Genomic DNA, 5796 nt, shown 5'->3' on the forward strand with positions numbered 1-5796 from the left:
GTCCTGGAACTCACTTTATAGACCATGCTGGAATTAAACTCACTGAAATCCACCTGCCTCTGCCTCCCAAATGCTGGCATTAAAGGTGTGCACCACTACTGCCTGGCTATAAGTAAAACTTTGTAATGCATTACCTGCATCATTCTAAGCACTCACAAATTTAGCATTCACAACAACTTTATGAATTCAGGTGGTGGTGGCAGTGGTGGTGGTGGCACCGGCAGCAGCACAGGCACACGCCTTTAATCCCCCCACTGGCAGGCAGGTGGTTCTCTGTGAGGCCAGTCCTGCCAGTCTACAAAGTGAGTTCCAGGACAGCCAGAGCTGTTACACAGAGAAACCCTGTGTGTGTGTGTGAGGGTTGTGATGGATTATGTAGTGTTATTATCTCCATTTTTTTCAAATGGAAAAACTGAGACTAAGATGTTAAAACACCTGTTCATAGTCACATAGTTAAGCTGGGTATGGGGTTCATTCCTTTGGTATCAGCACTAGAAAGAGGCAAGAAGATCTCTGCAAGTTCCTGGCCAGCCTGATCTAAGTAGTCAGTATCATGCTAGCAAGAGCTACATAGAGAGACCCAGTCACCACCACCACCTCCAACAAAAAAGAAAGAAAGAAAAAGGGAGGGTAGGGTCTATGCTATCCTAGCCTATTTGAATTTCATCTTGGACCTTGGAGATCAATATTTTTATTTTTATTTTTCTTGTAATTCTTAAAGTCTCCTGTTTTTTTATTTTTAAAATTTTATTTATTTGGGCTGGAGAGATGGCTCAGAGGTTATGAGCACTGACTGTTCTTCCACAGGTCCTGAGTTCAATTCCCAGCAACCACATGGTGGCTCACAACCATCTGTAATGAGATTCGGTGTCCTCTTCTGACTAGCATGAAGGCAGAATACTGTATTCACAATAATAAAAAAAATCTTTAAAAATTTTTTTATTTATTTTTAGTTGGTATCTCAATAATGTAACACTATGGTCTTCCTGCTTCTGCCTCTTGGGTGGTGATGGGAATATACACCCTGATACTTTTCTTTTTGTTTTTTGAGACAGGGTCTCATCTGCAGCTTCGACTAGCTTCGATCTTGTGGCAAGTCTCCTGCCTAGGCCTTCTAGATGCTAAGATTGCAGGGATTCTTTTTTTTTTTTTTTGGCTTTTATTTATTTATTTTTTTAATTTTATTTTCCAGTTTAAATTTAGATAAGAAACAAGGTTGCTTCACAAGTCAGTTCCAGGTCCCTCTCCCTTTCCCTCCCCTCCTCCCGTGCCTTCCCCCCAACCCCCCCATCCCCTCATTCCCCCAGGGAGGGTGAGGCCCTCCATGGGGGTGTCCATAGTCTGTCATTTCATATAGGGCAGGGCCTAGACCCTTCCCCAAGAGTTCAGGGTGAGAGTGCACCTCACATTGTTCTATGGGAGTCCAAACTCCGTGTGTATACTTGGGATGGGTACTGATCTGCTGCCCAAGGCTCAATAGATTACCTAGGCCTCCTCACTGACACCCAGATTCAGGGGGTCTTGATCAGTCCCATGCTGGATTCCCAGGCTGATGCCTGGGAGATTGCAGGGATTCTTAAAAATTAAACAAGCTTGCGTTTGTGTGCGTGCTTTAATTATTATTATTATTATTATTATTATTATTATTATTATTATTATTATTCACTGCATTTTGGAGCAATTGAAATTAATCACTTTGTTTGGCCATAAGCAAGTGGCTTTTTGTTTTTGTTTTCTTCAGGGGGCAGTCCCCATTATCACAAATTATGCAGTCGAGTTTCCCCGCCTTTGGGACCAACACATCCGGAGTGCAATGAATAAACCTCGCTCTGGTAAAAACATCTTCATGATCATGGTATCTCGCCATGAGGTAAAGGTAAGTAAGTGCCTTTGATCCTCATCTAACCAGTCTTGGAAGCTTTCAGTTTTTTTAGTCTCCCTCTGGACGCTGGGATTTCAAGGGTTCCGCGCCTAGCCCAGTAGCTGGACTGGATTGCCTTTCTTTTGCCGCAAGACACTGAGGCAGCAGTGTTTGCAGCTTGCACCACTTCATGACTCATATTCGGGTCTCAGCTTCAGTGGTGAGTCACCGGGACAGCGGAGGTCCAGACACCAGGTGCGCCAGCAGTGCTTGGCGCTGGGGTCTCCAGGCGCGTCGCAGCTCTGACTCAATCCTGGTCAGCCAGCAGCGTCACCTGGAGTCCTCCCGGAAGGGAGGTGTGGACGCCAGAGTCACTGCTGAGCTTGGCCGATGACTCAGCCACTTCCCGAGCATCCGGCCATCCCAGCGTGGCCCCCTCCAGCACCAGGCTATCTTCTAGACCCACCGCCCGACTTACTCGTCTCTCGTGCAGGAATGGTGTTCCACAGCCTGGCAAGGCTCTCCGCAGTGCACCGGGGTTGTAGCTCAGGAACTCAAGAGTGCAGACCCTCGCTCCTATCCTTTGTGGCAGGAGTTTTGTACCCTGGCTACCTTCATTAGCCAGGCTAAGCACCTATTTATTTGTTGATTGATTGTTTTTAAGTCAGGGTTTCTCTGTGAAACAGCCCTGGCTGTCCTGGAACTCACACTGTAGACCAGGCTGGCCTCAGACTCAGAGATCCACCTGCCTCTGCCTCTGCCTCCCAAGTGCTGGGATTAAAGACATGCACCATCACTGCCTGGCTGCTACTTTTTTTTTTTTTTTTTTTTTTGTGGTTTTTCGAGACAGGGTTTCTCTGTAGCTTTGGAGGTTGTCCTGGAACTCACTTTGTAGACCAGGCTGGCCTCGAACTCACAGAGATCCGCCTGCCTCTACCTCCCGAGTGCTGGGATTAAAGGCGTGTGCCACCAACGCCCGGCTTGCTACATGTTCTTAATAACTAATTAAAAGAGTAAATTAGCCGGGCGTTGGTGGCGCACGCCTTTAATCCCAGCACTCGGGAGGCAGAGGCAGGCGGATCTCTGTGAGTTCGAGACCAGCCTGGACTACCAAGCAAGTTCCAGGACAGCCTCCAAAGCCACAGAGAAACCCTGTCTCGTAAAAACAAAAAAAAAAAAAAAAAAAAAGAGTAAATTAGTATTGGAAAGCAGAAAAATATTCATCCCATGTAACTACATTAGGAGGAAGGGGGACAGAGTTGAAAGTGAGAGATACCACCTCTAACCCCTTCCCAAGTTCATCTTCCTGAGTGGGATTTAGGTTGAAGTAGAGGGTCAGTGTTAACACAGCTAAGTAGTTATGGGCAAGGTGTGGCTCCACCCATCAGTGACCACTGTTTCTCCTGTTCCACTCGTTTCTGCAAAGTGAGCTGACAAATTGCCAGTCTCTTCCCAAGATTCAATCCCTCCTTCTGGGTGGCCCAGGCCTCAGCCTTTCTCTTCTAGCATGGTATTACTGGAGGAAGGGAGGGAAAATTCCAGTTTCTTGGGGTCCATTGTTTTAATAATCTGATAGTCAAAGTGAGGGGCTCAAATGTCCTTTAAAATGCCCTCCTTTCTGTTAGGACTGTCACACCTTGAGTCATTTAATCTGGCTAAATTTTACCTATCACATGGACACAATAGGAGTAATTGTATGCTCATCTCGGCGTTCCTGGCATAGCATAAACAAATTTGGTAGACCCTAGTTTTGTTATCATTATTTGAGTAACATTTTTTCATTATAGTTATTTGTGTATATGCGCACAAGTGTGTGTGTTGGACATGTACGCTATGGTTGTCAGAGTACAACTTGGAGAATTGGTTGTCTTCAGGGATCAAGCTCGAGTTGTCAGTCTTGGTTGCAAGGGCCTTTCTGGCTGAACCATCTCCCAGCCCTTCAAGGGATTTTTTTTTTTTTTTTTTTTTTTTTTGGTTTTACAAGGCAGGGTTTCTCTGTATTGTTTTGGAGGCTGTCGGTCCAGCCCGGCCTAGAACTCACAGTGATCCGCCTGCCTCTGCCTCCCAAGTGCTGGGATTAAAGGCGTGCGCCACCACTGCCCGGCCCCTTCAAGGGACTTTTAGATTTACTGTTCACTCTCTTTGGCCCTAACAACCTTCTTAGTCCTAAACATCTCACTATGAGGTGACCTCGGTGGCTTCTTAAGTGGTTTTGCCACTTCCCTACCCAACATAAGCACAGTAGCCACATTCATTTTTGTGGCATACTCTATTTTCAAGCCATTTCTCTGCATCAAAAAATTCAATATTCCTTTGTTTTTTAATAGAAAGCTATTTTCCTGCATTATTGCAGCATGGACTCCTCATTCCCAAACCCATCCCTTCCATCATGGTGCACAGATTGCTGCTCTCTGGGAGCTCTAGTGGAGTGCACACATTCACATAATTGGAGTGCTGGGGATAAATGTCACAGTACCAGAGTGGAGATCAGAGGATAACTATGCACAGTCATTTCTTTCCTTCTACCATGTGGGTCCTGGTGATTGCATTCTGGTGGTCAGGCTTGATGTTAGTGCCTTACTGACTGAGCCATCTCACTAGTACTGAGGAGATCTTAGAGACAACGGTTTTACCAGAATCTCTAGGTTGCTAGAAACCCTAGAAGCTATCTGAGATCATGCTATTCTTGGTGTTCTAGAATGCATGAAATATCTAGTCTTATTCCAGTGATATTCGTAATCTTCCTTTTTAGGTCTCAGTTATGTAACTCATTTATATAACCAATGGTGATCTTGAACTTCTGTTCCTCCTGCCTCTACCTCCTTAGTGCTAGAATTACAGGCCTGAACTGCCATCTCCCATCTGTGCAAACTTAGTGCTTCATCCATGCTTGGTAAGGACTCTAACACCTGAGCTATATCCCCAAATTACCATATACTAAAGGATTCCCTCCATTGACTTCAATCAGCCACAGAGCCCGAGTGGTATTGAAGATAGTTTGAGGACCTTCAGATCCCAACTCAACCATCCCAGGTATCCCCTAAGTCCTGAGGAAGACTTAATCATCCTTTTCTGAGTGGACCTGAGTTTGGTTCCTAGCACCACCATCAGCACCATCAGGTGGCTTAAACTGCCTATGAATCTAGCTCACAGGAGCCCAACACCATTTTCTAGCCTCCTGCATACATGTGGCATACAATCACATAAGTATACACACACACACACACACACACACACACACACACACACACACACACACACAAATACACAGCCACTGAATAGACACACACAGAGAAGGGAAATAATAAAAATAATTTTTTTTCTTTTTCTTTTTCTTTTTTTTTGGTTTTTTGAGACAGGGTTTCTCTGTATTGTTTTGGAGACTGTCCTGAAACGGCCTAAAAAATAAATCTTAAGGAAAAAAAAGAACAACCCAGTTCATATTGCTATGGGAGACACACACACACACACACACACACACACACACACACACACACACACCCCTACCTGCCTATCTCTCTACATTTTTTGAGACCGAATCTCATTGTGTAGCCCAGGCTGCTCTAGAACTTTTTTTTTTTTTTTTTTGGTTTTTCAAGACAAGGTTTCTCTGTATTGTTTTGGAGGCTGTCCTGGAACTGGCTTGGTAGACCAGGTTGGCCTCAAACTCACAGAGATCCTCCTGCCTCTGCCTCCCGAGTGCTGGGACTAAAGGCATGTGTCACCAATGCCGGCTTCATTTGAGAAATTTTTACATGACTCTGTGAATATAGGTATATAAAAATCTTTATACAAAGCAAACATTTGCTGGTAAAAAAATCATATAGAAGCCGGGCGTTGGTGGCACACGCCTTTAATCCCAGCACTTGGGAGGCAGAGGCAGGCAGATCTCTGTGAGTTCAAGGCTAGGTTGGACCGACAGCCTCCAAAATAAT

At 45.1% G+C, this 5796-nt stretch overlaps 1 pseudogene; it reads right to left on the bottom strand.

The window, feature by feature from the left end:
- Positions 1 to 1738: 1738 nt before the first annotated feature.
- Positions 1739 to 1878, bottom strand: LOC121135686 (annotated as a pseudogene).
- Positions 1879 to 5796: the final 3918 nt, after the last annotated feature.

The sequence above is a fragment of the Mesocricetus auratus genome, unplaced genomic scaffold (genome assembly GCF_017639785.1).
Source record: "Mesocricetus auratus isolate SY011 unplaced genomic scaffold, BCM_Maur_2.0 Super-Scaffold_4256, whole genome shotgun sequence".
NCBI lineage: Eukaryota > Metazoa > Chordata > Mammalia > Rodentia > Cricetidae > Mesocricetus > Mesocricetus auratus.